The sequence below is a fragment of the Lissotriton vulgaris genome, chromosome 4_1 (assembly GCF_964263255.1).
Source record: "Lissotriton vulgaris chromosome 4_1, aLisVul1.2, whole genome shotgun sequence".
Lineage (NCBI taxonomy): Eukaryota > Metazoa > Chordata > Amphibia > Caudata > Salamandridae > Lissotriton > Lissotriton vulgaris.
Window position 1 is genome coordinate 1,712,739,829 of NC_141691.1, and position 23,028 is coordinate 1,712,762,856.

General features: G+C 40.9%; 1 pseudogene; it reads left to right on the plus strand.

Annotated features, from left to right (window-relative positions):
- The first annotated feature begins 1,698 nt into the window (after window positions 1–1,698).
- Window positions 1,699–21,879, plus strand: LOC147724434 (tubulin alpha chain pseudogene; annotated as a pseudogene).
- Window positions 21,880–23,028: the final 1,149 nt, after the last annotated feature.

A 23,028-nucleotide genomic window follows, 5' to 3' on the forward strand; every position in this document is an offset into this window, starting at 1 on the left:
TACTCATTTTTGTCAAATATGTTCATTAACAAAGTACTGTATTAAAACTTGCATTGGAAAGGATTGCTGATGTGGGCCTCACCTTCAGAAAAGAAAATGTTTCCTTTTTGAAAGAACAAATTGAGTACTTAGATTATGCTTTGTCAGCTGGTGGAGTAAGGCCAAAAAAGGTTTTTTTAGAAGCCATACATTTAGCTCCTGCTCCACATGACAAAGATCAACTTTGGTAATTTATTGGCCTAGTAGAATATTATTCAGCATTTGGACGTAACTTTTCAGATAAGACTGAGTCCTTGAAAGTTTTACTAAAGAAAGGAAACATTTTGAAAAGTCTTCTGCACAGGAAATGTGTTTTGCACATACAAAAAAAGAAATTTGTGAGGCGGACATATTTGTACCTTTTGACATCAAACTCAAATCCATTGTGACAGTTGATGTCAGTGCTACAGGGTTGGATGCCTTACTTTCACAAAAACAATGTGATGGTGAAAAAACAATAGCCTTTGCTTCCGCACTTTGACAGAAACTGAAATAAATGATTCTGTCATTGAAAGGGAAGCTTTGGCTGCTGCTTGGGGTGTCGAATACTTATGCACATATTTGTGGGGCCCTCGCCTTGTTTTAAGATCTGACCATAAGCCTCTCATTAAAATCCTTCTCCCTGGTAGTGCGAGAGGCTGGCGAGATTTGCTACCAGACTCCAAGAGTATAATTTTGAGAATGAGCATATCCAGGGATGAAAGAATGTGCAGGCAGATTGTCTTGTCTTTGTTTGAATTGGCAGGTGGTTCAAGGCCCTGCAGTGGATGAACGTGAAAACGAAAATTCAGTTGTGTCTGTGCAGGATGTAGTTGGGGGTGTGCAGGGGCTATCACAAAGGAGGATTGATGCCAAGCTATGGACGAAGACCTCACGCTTAAAGATGTTATGAGCATCGAGATTTCAGGTAAATGGAGGGTAGAGTTGTGTACCCAGTTCATTGCAACTTTTTTCTAAGTTGGTGGATGAGTTGACTACATGTGGGAGCCATATTCTAATGAGGGGTGAGTTTGTGCCTCCTGTGAGTGTGAGGCAAAAGTTGGTAGCAATGGCTCATTCAGGACATTTGGGACAAAGCCTGACCCAGGGATGTCTTAAACCACAATTCTGAAGCCCCGGTATGGATGCTCAAGTATTGGATTGGGTTGTTAAGTGCGTTGTGTGTAAGGAAAGTGAGAAACGTCTTCGAGTTGGTGACCAATCTATCATGGGTCACATTAACAACCCAGGTTTACCTTGGCACACTGTTTGCTTGCGATTTCATTGGGCCTATGTCTGAGGTATGCAGTGATCTAAGTTTGCTACGGTTTGTGTAGATTCTTATTCCAAGTGGTTGGGTGTATAATTCATAACTGACATCATTACGAATACCACCATTCGTGCATTGACAAAAGTGTTTCATGAAGAAGGTGTTCCTTCTGTTCTGGTGACGTACACCTCCAAGGCCATGGAAGAGTTTTTGGTTCATAGTGGTATCGGTGTACTTCATTGTACAACCCTCAGGGTAATGGTATAGTGGAAAAGGCCAACAGGCTTGTCAAGGGGGTCATTCAGATGGCTTGTGTCGCCAATCAGGATGTCAAAGAAGCTGTTGAGTAGATGATGTGGGCATTTTGCATAACTGTACAGGACTCGTTGGGTAAGTCCCCTTTTGAAGTGATGAGAGGATGTGTCCCTGGTGGTATTTTGGTGCCAGGCTGGTTGAAGGAGTGTTTCATTAACAATGGAGCAACGGTTGATGACATTGCCAAGAAAACAAGGATTGTGGTTGGAGATTGGGTGAAAGTCAAGGTGGGAAGAGTACCAGAAGGGCTTACTAAATTCAGGGGTCCTTTTAAGGTTAAGCGATCTTGTGCTTTTTACATGATTCTGGAGAATGGAGAACATTGGAACAAACGTAGAGTTGCCTTGTATCAGAAAGGTGGTATGTGTTTGTGAGGGTATGAGGAAGCTGTGCATGATTCCTTGTTTATAAAAGATATAAACTTTGCCAGTAGCATAGGTCCTTCCTCCAGTCACGACCAGGGGGAAGGGGCGAGCGTTCAGGGAACCACCTCAGACACTGTTGTTCTCCCAAGGGAAGGACCAAACAGTTGCGTGGGTGCTGAAGAGAGACAAACCAAAGAACGTAAAACCCCTGTGTATCTTGATGACTATATATGGTGACCTCTTGCCTTTCTCAGGTATCCTGTTTCATCATTCTTTCTTTCAGGTTCCTTATAGTCTTTTATTCAGTGCCCAGTGTATCTTGATCAATATGTATTTTGACCTCTTACCTGTCTTATGTATCCTGTTTCATTGTTTTTGATTGTTTCAGGTTCCTTACAATCTTTTATTCCATGCCCAGTTTTCTCTTACCTCTTTCCCTTTTGGTTTATTATAGTCTTGTTTTTGATTGTGAAGAAAAGATGTGTTGTGATTAACCTATGCTTGTTTCAAGTTGCATGTGGAATCCCTTTGTCTCTGGGTTCCACATGACGGCCGTGATTCAAAGTAATGTTCCATTCTGGTCAGTTGACTTCTGGCCAGGAAGTAACCGGGGCGTTTCAGATGGTAAATCAATAAATACCTTACCTCTGAATGGTATGCTGTCTGCTGACTTATTTGCAACGCAACACTAATGGATCTTTCTCTCCTTTATTTACACAGTATGTTGGCAGTATGTGTACGGGTCTGCTGGAATCCAGATAATACACCCTTCCTGATCCCAGACTGTATGAGATGCCTTTCCATGGCCCCCGCTGCTTTCTCACACCTGACCATTGTCTCTGGTGAACTATTCCTAACTGATAAGCTCATCATTTACACTTGACATTTGGCCCTCATGAGCCGTGAAGACACTGTGAACTCTTTTCTAGTGATGTACTTGTATAAAGTTCCGTTTTTTTTAATTTAGGTAATCATCAGCATCACACCTTTGGTCCAAGAAAGCAGCTTCACGGTATTATGGGTTTTCATAACACTAGGTCCAGAACTTTATTACAACTAACATGTTACTTATAGCAATGAGAAACAAAAAACCCTGCAAAATTATGTACTATGTAAAACTAGTTTATTAGAGGTGAAAGAAATTATGTTATCCTTGTCAGGACAAAACATTAAAAAGTCACTAACTAAACCTGTGCTTAACCCTTTGGTAGCCTGGCACAAAGGCTTAACTTTGAGACAATGTGCAAAGTATTTGTGCAGTACTCAAACAGTAACAAAGTGAAAACACAACAAAAGAAGAATCCCATACCAATTTAGACAACAGAGAATATTTTAATAAATAAAATGACACCAACTAGCAGAACCAGAGGTAAGAGTTTTGAAAGTTTAATGTATAAATAGGGCCAAGAGGTGTGAAGTGCAAAATGTGGGCATCTGGTCGTGCCCTATCAGGACAAGGTCAAAAGTTTAAACTGACCGCATTGGAGCATGGGCTGGGTACGGAACCATGTTGGGCCTACTAGGAGTTGTATCTTACGTCCTTGGTGTTGCAATGCAAGGCTCACCACAGCTCTGTATCAGGGCATTTGAAGCCAACGATCAGGAGCGGCATAATGATGCACTGCGAGGTTTTGCACTGCCCTGAGTTGGATCCGGTGAAGCCATCGATCAGCAGCTATGCAGTGCTGTGATGCAGGGCTCTGTCTTGGATCCGAAGAAGACACTAATTAGGAGTTGCAGGATGCTGTGATGCAAGGCTCTGTCTGGGGCACTCTGTGTCAGATTCTGTGAAGTTGCTGATGAGGAGCTGTGTGATGGCGCAGGATTACCAGCTTGTGGTATTTCTAAAACCTCATACTCAACTGAGCCCATAAACACACATTCAATAAGCTGATAATCACCATACAGCTGATCAAGAATTTTCAATGACTTATACCTGTACACTATTTCTTGCCAATAACTTTATTCTTTTAGTTCTTTATTTCCTCTGGTCTATAGATCAGGTTGTAAGCAGAATAGGTATTAATTGACATTAACCTTCAATTTCTTTTGAATGACCACAGACTCTGGAGAGTTTTAAAACTTTAATCTATGCAATACGTTTGTGAGTCAAATGCCAATACATGTCAAACACCAAATTTTCAAAGAGAAAGAATGATTTAAGTAAAGAAATAGACTTAGTAAAATCTCATGACATTGGTACCTGGCATTGGCGGAAAAGGAAATGGTACAAAGACATACCACACAGATTTATATTTTCCTAGAATGGTGCGAGGACCAACCTCTGGCCAAGGGCTGGAAAAGGGAGCTCCCAACTATACAGGAGTTAACAGATCAGGATGGGTGCAGGATAGGACAGATACTCTTCTAAGTGCAACAATAGCGCTACACCCCTCTGTGGTGCCACTCTCATTGATTTCCCGTTCTAGATGGATCAATTGTACTTCAGAAATTTCCCGATTCTTCTTTCAGTGTGCTCGACCAGCCCTCTGATCACTGTGGCATCTGCCGTCTTCGTCCGCAGTGTTGGGTCTGTGACAAGTAGGACAATCTAACTGACTGAGCCTACCTTAGTAATACTATTCTCAGTGTATGTACCTTCCTCTAAAGTTTCAATATTCATCTATTCCCTTCATTCGATTGGTCAATGGGATGGGGAGAGGTCATCACACCATACTAATGTGAAGTCATCTTCTTTGGTTTCATTGTTCTATGTTCCCACCCTTAATTTTACTTTCCCATGCTTTATTCACACCCGCTTTTTATATTAATTAATATACAATGTATTCAAAATTGTTTATTTCTTCTTCCCCTCTTCGGGTCAAGAGGCGAAGTTCTCAGGCGCATCGCTGGTAAGATGGGATTTGGCAGTGCTTCAATGTCACAGCTCGAAGTTTGACAGTGTCCCAGGCGCATGCGTTCACTCATTCAAGTTGGAGATTTCAGTCACCCTCCAGGCCCAAATACGAACTAATAATAAAGTCTAAGAAGAACATATTGGAATACGGAAATAAATTAATGCACTGTATACCACTTGTTTCTACTCTGATCCCATATTTTTATTTTAACTATTGCATTAGCAGATTAGCAAGACATGCAAAGTTTAGTTTAAGCATAGCCATTTGCATTACCATGTGAGGTTCAAAGCGGCCATCTTTAATACTAGTGCGCAGCTACAAAGAATTCCCACTAAAAGCAAAGAACGTCATACTACATAGATGCAGTTGACACATGCGCAGAAGAGTTCCTGCGGGTTAAGCAGCCATCTTTAGTCACACGGGTTACTGGTTAGTAAAACACATTTACAAGCTTCACCTAGATAAAGTAAATGTTGTGTAATGCAATTATTAATAAACAAAACAGGTTGGTCACATTATTACATGTTATTTCGAGAGAGTTGAATTCAAGCAAGTTTCTTTACATACGAAACCTTGCTCCATCAATCCCCTCTTTGATGGCATTCTATGCCATCACTAATTACTAAACCAGATACCAACTTAAGCAATCTCCCATTTCTATTTCTTCAATCACTTTGTAATTTCCTTTTCCTCTTTTCTTTTGAAAACCTTTCATTTTTTTGTAAATATCTCCTTTTATTTCTTCAAGTTGAATTTCATCATATTTTCTTTTCTTTCCTTTCTCATTCACTTCATAAAATTTTATTTTCCTGCAGCATTTGCACCAACTCATTATTGTTAAAACTAATAAAGTTATACCTATTATTGGCAGCAGTATTTTTCCTACAATGCTTTTCCCTACATTAGAGAACCAACTACCTATAGAAGAAATACCATCAGTTAGCTTCTTCCATGCACTGTCAACTTCCAGTGGTTTCAATGCTTCTTCCAAATGTGTGATGTTTTTGACACATCTCCCAATTTCAACACTTTTGTCAGGTATGTAGGTACAACAATGTTGCGTCTTCAACATTTTACAGACTCTCTGCACGCTTTTGCCAATAATATGTCAAGACCAAGTCGATTTTGCAAAACCATAGATCTCACCACAACTAATTTGGTATTGATCAATAAAATCCTCCAGCAGTGGCAGTTGATAAGCGATCCACCACTGTTGATAATTTACAGATTCTTTGTGCATTCAGAAATACTCCCACTGAAGGTATCAATGCACTAAATTTATCTCCTACAATTTCTGAAAAACTAGCCCTTTTCTTACGTGTTAGTCGGTTATATTCTTCATAGTTTCCAGTGATTCTTTTTACATGGTACACCTTTGGGAATACTAATCCGAAATAGCAACTCCCATACCAGGATTCAGGCAGCTTAAAATAAGCCTTATTTCCACAAACATAGAAGATTACAGGAAATACCATCTTTAAAACCCCAACCCCCAATTATTAGAAAATGTTGCTCACATTCACTAGAACCAATAAATATATTGTTATACTCTGTTTTTAAAGAAACAAAAAGGTAGGGGAAGGGCCTGAGGGACTTTTAAAGACCAAACAGAGACACATTCCCTAACTGAATGCAGAAAAACATAAAAGTGTCAAAGGGTCTAAACGGTCTATGTGTGGTTCATTGAACTAATAGAACAGTGTCAACTCATCTAACAGTGATAGGGAATATTGGTGGATACCAGTGATCACTCACAGGATATCCATCAGTCACCACACGGAACCGCCCTTCATCATTTGGCATTCCTGGGTGCCACAAAAATTGGTACACCACTGGCTCAAACGGGGGGTCAGTTGGTATAAGCTCCCAGGAGTCAAGTGATGGCCAATAGTGGTAGAGTTTCACAAACTACCCATCAATTGAATTAGTGGGTGATTCATTTGCAGTGCTGTGAGAAAAGGTGTGTGAAAAAGTGAGTGAAAGTATAAAATTGGGTGAGGGAGCAGAAATAAGACAACTTTATTAGGTTCTATGCTCGCTCCACCAATATTAAAAAAGCAGCATAGGTAGATTTAACAAATATCTACTCTGATGTAAAGATGGTCAACATGTTTCAGCAATATACTAGGGACTAAAGAGTCCATTGCTTTCATCAGGACCGGTTTGTAATAAGATGCTACTGCAAATAGTGAAGTGAAGGATAAAAATCAGTGACAGAATATTAGCATTACTGCAACATGAAAAAAGATCATTGATGACACAATTCTGTTCAAAATAACCCTTATAGTCTAGGGGTGTACGTATGATAGCAACCTTAGAAAAAACCTTCCCTGGTGGATTCTCATATGATTCAATATATTCCATCTGATATATATGAGATTGCCATCAAGAGGCCAATAAAACCATATGAGAGATAATACTCACTGGACATAACTATGCTAAACCACTATTGAACTGCTCCTCATACAGAACAATCTATGGAGCAATTGGCGCTTGGTACGTGCAAGGTCATCAATCCATGACCTGTTATCAAATGAGCGCCGTGCAACCTTTCGTAATGGTGGTTAGATCAGAGCCGAGATATGTAGCAACATCATGATTACATATATATCGTGGCTGTTTTTGTTTTTGTTTTTTGTTTATCGGCATTCCCTAGCAGCCATAAGACGACTGCCCAATAGGTGATCAGCTATTCCGATCACGTGATCGCTGTACCACCTATCATTACGAAGTATCGGTCTTAATGAGAACTTGCAGCAACAACAGCCCTGATTGGACGACCCGGTCAGGTGACCGCGGCCGACCAATCAAGACATAGTTTAAAAATACTTTCCCGTCTCCGATCCGGCACCTCCCCAACTGGTTCAGATGGAGGTGTAGGGGTACCGACGGAGAGGTAAGCCGAGAGCGAGCCTTTAGCCCCCCTTTTTTTTTTTTAAACGAGGTTACCAACGCTGGCAGACGTCCCTCACACGCTAATCATTATTTCGCTGGGTTACCTGCTACTCTGACACCTAGGACGCCGAGATTTACTTTGTTTATCCTAAATGCCACGAGCAACATCAATGTGGGATAATGGCGATACCTCGGCGCATTTACTATTAAGCAGGCAATTTTCTAAACGATACACAATCCCAGAGTAAATGTGACTATGTCATTAAATAGCTCCATGAAATATCTCTCGTTAATAGATACGTCTATGATGTATCTAGTATGGTCCATTATTTTACCGCCAGGGTAATTTCAAAAACACCAATGGACCCAGATTAACTCCATACGGGTCATTTCCTTGTAGGTACCTTCTATGTGCTTTATTTACTGTTGGACTAAGAGGCAATTACATTCTTGTGTGTTTGTTTCTTGCTTCCTTTCCAAGAGCGGTGCTTCCCTCGTGTCCTGAGCCATTGCCAGGCGGGGTGGAGCCATTTACTCCAACTATAATGGTAAGATGGAGTAATTCAGCAACATGAGAACATCATATTTATATGTCCACATGTGTAGAAAATGAGAAACCAATGTGTGATAAAATCAAGAATATTGTTCAATGTGCAATACAAACATGATGCTCAGTCTATATGTATGTGGTCATTTTACATGTATTAGTCTGTGTCTTTTCTTCTTGTCTTGTAGTGACAAATATATCTTCTGCAAACAAAGGAATACACCTACAGCACCAGGTGATCTTTTTTCATGTTGCAGCAATGCTAATATTCTGTCACTGATTTTTATCCTTCACTTCACTAATTGCAGTAGCATCTTATTACAAACCGGTCCTGATGAAAGCAATGGACTCTTTAGTCCCTAGTATATTGCTGAAACATGTTGACCATCTTTACATCAGAGTAGATATTTGTTAAATCTACCTATGCTGCTTTTTTAATATTGGTGGAGCGAGCATAGAACCTAATAAAGTTGTCTTATTTCTGCTCCCTCACCCAATTTTATACTTTTCACTCACTTTTTCACACACCTTTTCTCACAGCACTGCAAATCAATCACCCACTAATTCAATTGATGGGTAGTTTGTGACACTCTACCACTTTTGGCCATCACTTGACTCCTGGGAGGTTATACCAACTGACCCCCCGTTTGAGCCAGTGGTGTACCAATTTTTGTGGCCAACAGGAATGCCAAATGATGAAGGGCGGTTCCGTGTGGTGACTGATGGATATCCTGTGAGTGATCACTGGTATCCACCAATATTCCCTATCACTGTTAGATGAGTTGACACTGTTCTATTAGTTCAATGAACCACACACAGACCGTTTAGACCCTTTGACACTTTTATGTTTTTCTGCCTTCTATACTCTGTTTTTAACCTGTTGAGACAGATTTTACCTTTCTTTTCAAGGTACATGGACATAGCAGCATGAGTCTAGCCAGTTGCAATAAAGTCTTCCCTCTCAGCCCATTTAGGTCTGATGTTTCGGTTCAATATCCTTTTTCTGGAAATCCTGTCTTCTTTTCTCTACTAAATTCAAAAATATATTTTCTTCTTCATGTAGCTTACATTTTAGATTGTGCTTATGTGCTTCAGCTATATCTACTGTCTACATAGTTAGGAAATATTCACACATGAATTGTGAATCTCTACTGCTAAGGACGGGGTTCATGTTTTTCCTGAAAGGAATTTCAGAGAAAATCACATCTACATTAGAATAATAATATTGTAACTTTCCAGTTTTATAAAATAAACTAGCTAAAAAACTACATGAAATACCATATGTCAATGGCAAATGATGATATGTTACTTCTTCTGCTACTGATGTTGGTATTTTCATACACACGTAACAATTGCTAACTTTCATGGTTTCTACATAGTGTACTAGCAGGTTAGCAAAAACATTTAAATCTGTATTATTTTTAAATACGCTGTGATGTAAATCTGTCTCATCTGGTGCTTCTAATTCTACTCTATCTTGCTTAATGTTAGCTACCTTTCCATGTGCTCTAGTGTTATTTTTGTTTACTTTCAGTCATTAGATAGGGAATGGCTATTTTCAGTCCTAACCATATTATAAGTACTAAAAATATACTACATATACACATTTTACAGCATCTTTCTATACAATTCCATTTCGGTTTTCCAGCAACTCATTTGTCAGCCATTTTGGACTGGGAAATGTTCCCCGTCTTTTTAAATTTTGTACAGGATACAACCTAGGGAATTTCTTTCCTTCAAGTTGGTCTCACTTCTTCGTCTATTCGATCAACATTTATTTCTTCATCACTTTCTCCACTTATTTCCAGATTCTCGAAATCTTCAAGAATTACATATGTCCATTCAGGACCCTTGAATTTATTATTCAGTCCTTGCAATCGTGGACTTTTCCTTCTTGGCTTTTCAGTGGACGGTCCAGATTGACTTGTTACTTCATTTACTTGGTCAGGTTCTTCATTTATTGTCTTAAAGCGATATTTCAGTCTCTTGATAATGCTAGGCCAAGTATCACCTTTTCTGCGTCTTTTAGCTGGCACTGTGCTTTCAGTTTCTTCAAGTGCTCCTTGGTGTTCGTTGAATTGTGGCACAATTCTATTATTTCCGTCTTCAGAACTCCTTTCTATCTGACCTTGTCCCGAGTTTATCATCTTTGCCGTTTCTGCCTGGATGTGTTCTTCTACCCTATTCTGACCCTGTTCAGGATTTTTTTTGCTTTGACTTTGTTTTCCTTCTTCTTCCTGAACTTGTTTTTCTTTACCTAATGTCAAAGTTCAAGTTCCTCAGGAGCAGTACCCTCAAGTTAGCCCAGCCCACCTTCAGGCAGCCCCGACTCTGAATATGAAATACAGAGTATCAGGATGGCCAGACGAGGGGAAGGGAAGGGAGGGTACTGCGGAGAGGGAGATCTGAAACTATAGAAACTGCAGCAATCCACAATCTTATTGTATGTTAGTACTTCTGTCTTCAGATGAATTCTTCACTGAATGCTACCTTTTAAAATAAAGATCAAGATACAATTACTATCTTACTGGTTTAACATTCACCAACTATTCAAAGAACCTTAGCACAATAATGGTTTGTATATTAATCACATATACATGCCAAGCGGTAGATCCAAAGGATTAATTTAGCATTTTCACATATACATGCCAAGTGGTAAATACAAAGGATTAGCTTAACATTTCACAAAATATCTGTGGTTTCTTATAAGTTTGTAAACAGTTTCAATGTCCATAGGTCGTGTAAGAGTTTCTTTTTGCCAAAAGTTCGCAGGGTTTATGTTTCTATTCTGAGGCTGAAAGGTATGCAAATTCCGTCCATGTACCAGAAGTTCGCATGACAATATAAACTATGCAAATTGGTATTTAGTCCTTGTACCAGAAATTCACCTTAATTAGACTTGAATTGCTATTTAAACTATAACTACATTGAAATGACAAAGAATTATTAGTTCCTTACCTCTATGCTTCTAAAGAAATACCTGAACCTTCCTACGGATTTTCGTGACGGAGATGAAGGGCTCCTTGGGACACAGCAGACTCGAACCGCGATCACAGGATAATCCGCATCAGGGGAAGGGCGCGGTCCCTTTTTATACGTGCAGAGGCGAAAGACGGTGGCCACGTCTGAACACATTTCCCACGTGTGTTTCAGAGCGCGGAGCAAAACGGAACACAACAAACCAGGAAATAACCTCAATGTCATGCAAAGGGACATCAATGGACAGTAACGCACTCTAAACACAACAAGCAGAGAATTACCTCGATGTCATGCAAAGGGGCATCAATGGGCAATAAACAAGAAACAAGAAAATACATTAAACTGTGAGTCAAGATTAGGTGGAAAATATATGCATAGTTGGTTTAGGCAAACATTGTATGAGAAGTCTGTGATTTACACAAGCATGAGTAGTTTTGGCACCAAACATGGGTTATGGGTAACACAAATAAGAGCAGTCTTGGCAGCGCATATAGGTGGCTCAAAACTGTAAGTAACTAACCTGCTGGGTGCATTCTAAGGTGTTACTCTTGTCTGTTTGAACTCTGAACTCTGGTGGGTTATGACACCTAACTGGTCATGCTCAGGTCTTATGATTTCTCGATTGGCTTCTGCCAGGGCATTTTCTCTAGTACCTATCTGTCCCTCATCAGACTTACAAATGTTGCTTCTTTTCGCTTCTGTCTGAGTGCATTGGTCTTTCCTTATCTGGTCCTCCTCTGATTTGATGTTAGCTTTATTTTCTGTAATCTGAGTGTGTTCTTCTATTCCTGTCTCGTCCTCACTATCACTCTGTCTTTCTAACCTGGTTTGACTTCTTGTTCTTACAATGATTTCAGGTATGTCCACTATTGGGATCCATTTGTCCTGACTAGCGCTAGGTTGTTCTTGATCAGCTACTTCAGAATCTATTTCCTGTGATTCTTCAGCTATACAACCATCAGCCCTTTCAACCACTTGAGTTTGTTGTGATTCTGTTTCGTCAGGTGTTGGTATCCTCTTTGTGTGGCTGGCATGTATCCAGTTAGGCAGACCTGCACATTTTACAGCTGTTGTTGTAACCAATATAACCTGATGTGGCTTTCCCCACCTTGGTGCTAGGCACAAATTTCGGGTGTGATCTTTCACTACTACCCAGTCACTAGGATTCCTATCATGCACTGGGTTCGGCTGCCTGGCAACAGTGTCTTACCTAACCTGGTGAGAGATAGAACGCACTTTGTCAGCCAACTCTTTGCAATACTCCAGTACCAAATCATCAGATATATTCAACAGCCTGTGTCCTGGTATACATGCTTGCCTCATTGCCCTTTCCATGAGTATCTCATGGGGACTCAAGCCTGTGTTTTAGTCTGGGATTGTTCGGAGTTCCATCAGGACAAGAGGAGCATCAGGCCACTTCAGTGGGATGGAGGCACACAACTTTCCCAGTCTTGGCTTGTTTATGCCATTTACTTGTTCTACCACTCCAGAAGCCTCTGGACGGTATGCACAGTCCAATTTTTGTTCAATTTTAAATGCTTCACAAATTAATCGCATGATTTCATTATTAAAATGAGACTCTCTTTCTGATTCAATAGTTACTGGAAAACTGAACCGAGGAATGAGTTCCCTCAATAGAAGTTTGGCCACTGTCAAGCTGTCATTTCTCCTGGTTGGGTATGCTTCCAGCCACTTTGAAAACAAAAAAACAATGACAAGTACATATTTTAATCCTCTACAAGCAGGTAACGGAATGAAATCAACCTAAAGTCTTATAAATGGACCCTCTGCTTTCCCAATATTTCCTGGACAAACTACAGTTTTCCTGCCTGAGTCCATTTATTGGCAAATTAAGCATATCTGGCAAAGACTCTCTGCAACATTCCTGAACCTCATGTTGAACCAATCTTGTAGAAACAGTATAATCATTGCATCTCTGCCTATGTGTGTGTCTCCTTGATACATCCTAATGATTGGTATTTGCATACAGTCAGGTAACACAGGTCTTCCATCTAAGTAAATCCACACACCATCCTCAGCCCTTCTCTGACAACCTATTTTTCCCATTCCTCCTTCTCTTTGGGTTCTGCTTCATTTTGTAATTCTATCATTTCCTCCCATGTTCCTATACCCCAAGCAGCATAAGTTGTCAGCTGGTTCCACATGCATCAATTTTCTTGTTTACTGCTATTTTCTATTTAGCACAATGTTGGGCAACTTGGTCAGCATAACAATTACCAGCTGTCACTTCTCATTTCCTGATTGGTGAGCAGTGTACTTGATCACAACCACTTCTTTTGGCAATTGAATTGCTTCAATCAATTCTTTTACAAAATGTCCATTTTTTAATAGGGGAGCCTGAAGAAGTCATGAAATCCCTTTGCATACAGAGCTAGCCAAAATCATGCACAACCCCGTAACCATACTGACTGTGTAATGGTCACTCTACAATTCTTCCCAATTTTGCAAGCTTTAATTAAAGCCACCAATTCAGCTATTTGTGCAGACTTGACTCCTGGTAAATAGGATGCTTTGACTTTTCCAGCCAATGTGCATACAGCATAAGCAGCGCTCAATCCTCCTCCCTCGTGGCGCATACATGAGCCATCTCCAAACAGCTCATGTTCTGCATTATTTAAGGGTTCTTCCTGTATGTCTGCACACATGTTGGTACTTAAGGGCCGATTAGGATCGCGGACGGACCTGCGTCCGTCTGCGACCCCCGAGGTGGAGGGAACGTCAGCAGGGGCTGCGGCGTTCCCTCCAGTGCAATTAGGATGTGACCGCCACCCTGGCGGTCACATCCTCAATATGTAACATTGCGGCGGGTGCTGCTTGAATGTTTTCAAACCCACTGTACTGCTTAAGCACCTGTAAAAGACGCTCAAAATATGCATGTACCGACTCATCTTTTTCTTTGGTAGTCCTGTCAATTTTTATCCAATCAGTTTCTTTTGGGGGGAATCTTTCACTTCAAATAAGTGATTACTTGGTGATATTTTTTCATTACATCTTCTGACGGGGCTCCTGTTTTTGGATCTCTTGGGTACTCATCATTAGGCCAATCTACAGTGATTTAACATTCTGCCCATAAATCAGCAGGAACCACAATGTCAAACAAGCCATCTAAAACCTTTAGCAGAACTTTCAAAACCATCACAATCCTTTCAACTTGCCTGTACCATTCTACCGGTTTTCTCTTAAAGTTTGGGAAATCATTTGTAAATGATAAAATACCTTGTCGGGTCCATGGGACATGTACATAACCTCCTCCCAGGACTTCTCTCATAGGGCACAATCTCTCAACCTTTTCTGCTTCTTTCATTACTCAGATGTTGTTCTATTTGCCTGAGCTTCCCCTTTTTTTTTGTCCATCTAGCTTTCCATCTATCGAAGTCTCCCCATTTTTGTAACAATGTCAATAATTCTTTTATCTGTAACTTTCTCCCTGACACATTCATGTCAGAGAATTCTGCTCTATATGGTTTCTGCAATACTTTTGATTTACCTATGTCGATTCCCATTTCTGCAGCCAAACTCATAAATTTTTCATTAAATATTTTCGTATTTCGGGTGATATTTATGCATATGAATAATAACTCTTCTTCACTAAAAGTATTTAATCTTTCCATTCTCACATTTCCAGCAATTATTTCTTCTAACTCTACTCGTAAATTAAATATTTCCAATATCTTTGGTTGCGATTTTGGCTTTTCTATATCTTGTGTCCATCTTTCTATCTCCTCTGGGGTTACCACAGTAGCACTTTTTATTCCTGTGGGTGTATCTATCTGTACTTCTTTTGAGCACCCAGGTGCAACTTTTCTAAATGAATCATTTATTGTTTCTCTTATAGGCAAATCCATTAGAGAAATTTTTGACTCACACTCACTTGCTTGATCATCAACTATTATTTTTTCCTTCCTTGGTTGTGTGATCGGTGTAGTCAGAACAGGAGTTTTAGGACAGTTTGGCTTATCCCCATATAAGGGAACGGCAGGACCTATAGTTACTGGTATTGTTAGTGCTTTAAGATTTGTACTTAACTGAGTTATTTTCTGAATGTACTCACTTCTATTTTTATTTATTGCTTCTCTTTCTTTTTCATGAAGTACCCTTTCCATTGTAAACTTGTGGAGCTAAGGGTTTTTTCAGAAGCAGGGCACTAGGGATATTTCTATGTAATTCTTCTCGATAGGATGGAGGATTTTCATTAATATATCCTCAAAATAATCATCTTTGAATCTCCACTACCAGTCATTAAATGCTTTGTTTTCTCTGTACATTTACTTCCAGTCATTTCTTCTGTGGTCAGTACAGAATATAACCCTTCTACTACAATGGCCTGTCTCCATTGTTTCATTTGTTTAACTCGCGTTTCACGAGGGAATCTGGGATACAATTTACTCAAGTTCCTGTCACATCGTGGTCTGTTTCGCTCAAATGCCTCAGTCTCCCATTCTTCTAAAGATTCATACTGAGTTAATCTAGGCCTTGGTTCTAATTCATTAATGCGAGTTCATAAATTGTGCAAAATTCTCCCATTAAATGTTCTGTTCTCAGGAAATGCTAATATTCCATCATCTTTTGTGTACTCTATCCAATTTTCTTTCTAACCAGACACAAGTTTGATAACCTCTTTCTATCATCATATATGATGGTGTATTCGGGGGAGGAATAATAATTCCTTCTCTAGTTTTAATGGGTTTATCCTTTTTTAAATCATTTTTGATCTTCTGGATAAATGAAATTTTCCTTTTCTCTCCGTACATGGTACTTGGTTTCCCTCTAATGTACTGCTTGTGGGAAAACCTATAAATCTTCTATCTGGATGGGACCCTATTATAGTTGGATCGAGGCTCCACATATATTTTCAGCTATCTATTAATACTGTGAATTCTATTTTGGCAACTAATCAATTATTTACTTCTACTCTAATGCTTCTCCAATGCCAGCGCGTCTTTTATTTTGATGACCAATCACCGTTGTTTTTACTAAATTATTTAATCAAGGCTTGTGCTGCTACTCTGTGACATCAATGTCACTCCTCCTGGCTCACCCCTGCTTTACAATTATACAATTTTACCTCGGCTACACACCTGCTGTTTCTACCAATCCCAGCGCGGCTCTTAATGACGTCAGTGCAGCACCCGCAACTGACCCCTCCTTTGCAAGGTAATGCAAACTTCAATTTCTTTCAATTTTACTTGCGTATTCATTAATTAATAACATAAATACATTCGCTACTATGCCTGATTGACTACATTTGAAGGGAAGTCAATTTCTTTTGCTACGAGTAAAACCTTTCCGTTTACCCTTCACACACTACTAGTAAAACCTCTTCCGCTTACTCTTCACTCAAGCATCAAAGAGCCTGCTACTCCTTCAGCATTACCCTTTCTAGGTGATATAAGATCAAAGTTTCACCAGCGAACTCCTTTGCTACCAGTCACTCTCACTTTTATCTTTTATACAAGAAAATAATCCCTAATTAGTGCTTCAAGTTCTACCGAACTTTTCATACTTTTTTCATCAAGGCCAGTAACCTCACTGCAGTGTGGCTTCCATTTACCACCCGCTATTCAATATCCACGGGGACTTCTAGACAACTTGAAACAATACAAACGGGTTTTGGTTAATACATAAATCAATATTCAAATATGCGACTAACTACCTATCTTAACTAAAACCTCACATAGCTCTACTACCAAGAAATACTGATGGCGCAGGATTAGCAGCTTGGGTTATTTCTAAAATATCATACCCACCTGGGCCCATGAACACACATTCAATAGGCTGATAATCACCCTACTGCCAATCAAGAATTTTCAATGACTTATACCTGTACACTATTTCTTGCCAATACCTTTATTCTTTTAGCTCTTTATTTCCTCTGGTTGATAGATCAGGTTGTAAGCATAATAGGTATTAGTTAACATTTACCTTCAATTTCTTTTGAATGACCACAGACTCAGGAGAGTTTTAAAACTTTTAGCTATGCAATAATTTTGTGAGTCAAATGCCAATACATGTCAAAAAGAATGATTTAAGTAAAGGCTTAGTAAAATCTCATAACATTGGTACCTGGGATGGGTGGAAAAGGAAACGGTACAAAGACATACCACACAGATTTATATTTACCTCGAATGGTGCGAGGACCAACCTCTGGCCAAGGGCTGGAGAAGGGGGCTTCCGACTATACAGGAGCCAACAGATCAGGACAGGTGCAGGATAGGACAGGTAACCTCTTCTAAGTGCAACGCCAGTGCTACACCCCACTCTGGTGCCACTCTCATTGATTTCCACTTCTAGATGGATTAATTGTTCTTCAGAAATCTCCTGATTCTTCTTTCAGAGTGCTCGACCAGCCCTCTGATCTCCGTGGCATCTGCTGTCTTCTTCTGCAGTGTTGGGTCAGTGACAGGTCTGTAACAAGTCAGACAATCTAACTGACTGAGCCTACCTTAGTTATACTATTCTCAGTGTATGTACCTTCCTCCGAAGTTTCAATATTCATGTATTCCCTTCATTCGATTTGTCAATGGGATGGGGAGAGGTCATCACACCATACTAATGTGAAGTAATCTTCTTTAGTTTATTTGTTCCATGTTCCCACCCTTAATTTTACTTTCCGATGCTTTATTCACACGCATTTCATATTAATTCATCTATAATGTATTCAAAATTGTCCATTTCTTCTTCGCCTCTCCGTGTCAAGAGATGAAGTTCTCAGGCGCAAAGCTGGTAAGATGAGATTTGGCAGTGCTTCAATGTCACCGCTCGAAGTTTGACAGTGTCCCAGGCGCATGCATTCCCTCATTCAAGATGGAGATTTCAGTCACCCTCCAGGCCCAAATATGAACTAATAATAAAGTCAAAGAAGAACATATTAGAAAACAGATATAAATGAATGCACTTTATACCACTGGTTTCTACTCTGATCCCATATTTTTAGGTCTCACCTATGCAGCTTGCATGCGCTGCATAGGAGAGAGACCTTTAGCCATGGGCACAGCTTTGGGTGCAAAAACATGCACGTGCATGTCTGGCAATTCCCTCGCGTGAGCGCGCTGCGCCATATGGTCGCAATCATCGCACCTTGCTGCAAGCTCCCGCAAGGGAATCGCGCAGGCCCCGACCCCTGCTGCCGCAAGGCGCGCGCTTGTGCTGGTTTTACATCCTACGGATACCACATGACTCACGTCAATCATCAGGACGATATGTCTCCAGTAGTACAATTTGCGTGATCGTTTTCAGACGTTCTTGATTAATTGGAAGCCCCAGGACTACAATTCCCATGAATATGTTTATTTCGTAAAGGAACACCTATGAAATGAAACACAGTGGCCCGGTGGCATGTGGTTAGTCGAGAACCCTGTTCATTTCCCAGTATCCCTCTGGTGGACCGCCCTTGCATAGGCTCCCTGGGAGTGGTGTGTGGATGACAGTCACACTCGCCTCGTCGCTGTTACCCTCCTTCCCTTGGTTCTGGTGACTGGTCACATGCAATCTTTCTCTTCCAATTGCAGCAGTCTGCTGCGCTGAGCCGGTTGCCTAGGAATGCAGTGAGGTGCAGGCTGGGGAAGCCCCTGTCTCACGCTAACCTTTCACCTACCAGGCTCTGGACAACACGGAAGCATGGAGGCTTCTGGCACTGCACATGCTCAGTGCCGGCATAAGATCATCGGCGGGCACGTGAAGCCGGCAGAGCGGGGGTCACCTAGTCCCAGTTTGTGCAAAGCACCCACCTTGCCAGCAGCTAGCAGCCTTCCCAAAAGGAGGTAAAGGGGGTTGGGTTGAGGGGAAGTGAGGTGTGGTGGGAGACATAAAGGCAGCAGCGCAGAGCCAGGCATGATGACACAATTAATGATTGGGGGCTGGGGCTGGCAGGAATACACCAGATAAGGGGGGACATATGAGGGGGCATGTCGTCTGAAACGGGAGATAGCGAGTGTCCATTGAATTTATATAAACTTACACACTCCAATGTATATAACATTTAATCAACCATTCATCAGTAAACAGAGATTTATGGCTGCACCAGATTCACGTAGTCATTTTCCGTGCATGTGGAAGCCCCATAGTCTTTATATAACTTTTTTACAATTTGTTTACAATTTGTTAGGAATGCTTTACAGATATATGGTCTGTCTATGGAGAACCTTCAAAACAAGCATTAGCATAGCCAATAGGTCTCGCTTTTTGGACCGTATAAGTATTTAGTTATGCAGCAGAATATGCTTGGTGCAACAACACCAACTGTTGCATGGCTAAACACTCATAAGGTCCCAAATGCGAGACCTATTGGCTATGCCAATGCTTGTTATTTTAACTATTGCATTAGTAGATTAGCAAGACATGCAAAGTTTAGTTTAAGCATAGCCATATGCATCAGCATGTGAGGTTCAAAGTGGCCATCTTTAATACTAGTTCACAGCTGCAAAGAGTTCCCACCGAAAGCAAAGAACGTAATACTACACAGATGCAGTTGACGCATGTGCAGAATAGTTCCAGCATTTTCAGCAGCCATCTTTAGTCACTCTGGTTACTGGATAGTAAAATACATTTAAAAGCTTCCCCTAGATAAAGTAAATGTCATGTAAGGCAATTATTAGTAAACAAAACACATTAGTTAAATTATTACATGTTATTTCGAGAGGGTTGAATTTGAGCAAGTTTCTTTACGTACGAAACCTTGCTCCATCAATGTGCTGTGCAGAGATGTGAGTCTCTACATCGCTCTGCGGCAAAGCTGGGAGAAGTACACTTTGACTCAAGTCAAGGGTCTAGGACCTTGAGGACAGAACTTGGGGGGTCAGGGCTCACTCCTATAGAAGCAAGCAGAGGGGACGAGGTCTGGTCTAGTTGGGTCTGGTCAGCTGGAAAGCAGGACAGGCCTCTGGAAGCTTCTTGTGTCCCTGTAGCTCAACACATAGGTTGGCCAACTGATCTTTGGAGTCACTTTTGGGTTTCTGGGCAGTTTTTCTGCATCTTCTCAGGTCTAGGAGTGTTATGATTTCAGATTCTGGGGATGCCCCTTCTATGCCTAGTGCTAGCCTGTGGGCGAAGGACGTCCCTTTGTCTAACTCTACTGGTCATGGTCAGTTCTTCCATTTCCCCTGGCTATGGCTCCAACTTTGCTAGTGTAGCACAGAGCAGGCAGGCCCAGATGTGACCTGCGTCTGCCAGTGTAAGGGTAGGCTTCTTCTGAAGTCAAGAAGTGATGGATACAAATACAGGATATCCTTTGAAGTGTAATCAGGACATGGGCATAGCTTCTCCCCATCCAACGTGTGTGGAAGACTCTCACCTCTCCACACCCAGGTCCATTGTACACTGTCTGAGAGCAATACACATTACACCACAGGAGAGTCATTAATAGTCAGGTGAACCCAGGTACTGGGTGAAAGGCATTTTTGACCTAGGCAGGAAAATGCCAATTTTCTAAAAGAACAATTGATGGACGGATTGCTGAACAATGTCAAACGTTCACCCCAGTACAGACATTTGGGCCAAATCCATTGTTTTTTTGCTCACTATGCTTGGCATGCATGTACCATAGCTCCCAAGTGGTCAGATATCATGTTTTTAGGTTTTAAGTCTAGTCTTTTACCAGCACTTTAAATGCTAGGATTTTTAGATAATGTTTACTATTTAAACAGTGAAACATAAAGTCCTCGAATGCAATATGCTGATGGCTAATAAACCAGGACTGTTAGAAAGTAACACTTAAGATGGGTGTTATTTGGATTGTGTGCTTTCTTTGTGTCATATTTGGACGGCATTTTTGGACAAGAACTTTTACTTTAGATTTTCATCCTGACAACTCACACCACCCTGGAGCATTCAGACTGTGCCTTCATGGCGGACAACAAAGCCATCTATGACATCTGCCACAGGAACCTGGACAATGAGCGTCCAACCTATACCAACCTCAACCGCTTGATAAGTCAGATTGTGACATTCATCACAGCTTCCCTTCGGTTCGATGGTGCGCTCAATGTTGACCTCACAGAGTTCCAGACCAACTTGGTGCCCTATCCCTGTATCCACTTCCCGCTGGCCACCTATGCCCCAGTCATCTCAGCAGAAAAAGCATACCATGAGCAGCTTACAGTTGCTGAGATCACCAATGCTTGCTTTGAGCCAGCAAACCAGATGGTGAAATGTGACCCACGCCACGGTAAGTACATGGCTTGCTGCCTGTTATACCGTGGCGACGTGGTGCCCAAAGATGTCAACACTGCAATTGCAACAATAAAGACCAAGTGCAGTATTCAGTTTGTGGACTGGTGCCCAACTAGCTTTAAAGTTGGTATTAACTACCAGTCTCCCACTGTGGTGCCTGGTGGGGATCTAGCCAAGGTGCAGCATACTGTGTGCATGTTGAGCAACACCACAGACATTGCTGAGGCATGGGCTCGCTTGGACCACAAGTTTGATCTGATGTATGCGAAGTGTGCCTTTGTCCACTGGTATGTGGGTGAAGGGATGGAGGAACGAGAGTTCTCGGAGGCCCGGCAGGACATGGCTGCCCTGGAGAAGGATTATGAAGAGGTGGGATTAGACTCTTATGAGGGCGAAGAAGATGAAGGTGAAGAGTATTAAGCGAAAGTGATTTTATTGTGTGGTAGATGGCCAATTTTCTTTGCTGTCCTTTCATCATGAAATTAAAGTCTTTTTTTCCAATGTGAAAATTTTTTTTTTTTCATTTTTGACAAAACATTGCTGCTCTTAAGTTTGTGCCAACGTAACCTTTCCTTTGAATGGTTCTCTATAAGGCTACATTCATGACAACTGTTCCATGAAATTTTGTGCTTCTTTTTTGTGATCATCCAGCAGAGTACGCGTTTTATTTCTCCACCACCGACAGCATTTTGAAAGAACTCTTGTGAACGATATCAATACTAGCAGTGGTCTTTGAGCTAGCTTGTTTGGCTTTCCTGTTTTTTTGCCGATGTTGCACAGCATCGGTAAAAAGCACTGGAAAAACCAACAGGTCAAAAAGCTACATACATACATACATTATGCCAAAACGTGCTGCACGCTGCAACTAAGGATTGTGCATTTCCATACCATATCCCTTGCACAGCACAGACATTACACACCCGGAATCTATTTGTGCATTCTCCTCTATGCTCTCACTTTCGGAAAGGTGGCTTTGGATGCTATAGGTAGGATGGAACTTATTCCCATTCAGACACTGGCTCGTAACTGAGAGTCTTCGAGGTGCCAGAGCTGCGCTTTTAGAATAGTAGTCATTCTGAAGAGTTTTGGTATTGAGTTATTTGCGGAGAATTATACCAAGAATACGATTCCAGAATTGTCAAGCAGAGTAAAATAGCTATTGCAAATGTATTTCAAAAGGTTACAATTTTAAATTAATTTTAGGTGTTTCTTAATGTGGTATATTATTACACAGAATTAAGCACAACCATACTTAGTTCTAGTTTTCCCACCTTGTTCTTTTTTTTTTATTATTAGAGTACATCACTGAGTTACCTGGAAAGATTTGTGCAGTACATTTCCTGGGCAAATGTATTTTACAGAAATATATGTTCTTACCTCTGCAACCTGATTGGATAGGTTGAAATGATTGCAATGTAATTTGAACAACTCGTTCTCATTCAGTGTTAAATAACTCCTTGAAAATAAGAGCTTGCAACGCAGCTGGGTTTAACACGCTTTGGGCTGCTGTGACCTTCTCGAATGAAGGAATGTGAATATTAGCAGCGGTTTTGCTGGTACCCCCCACCCCGTCGCTTTATTTGCTGCCCTCCG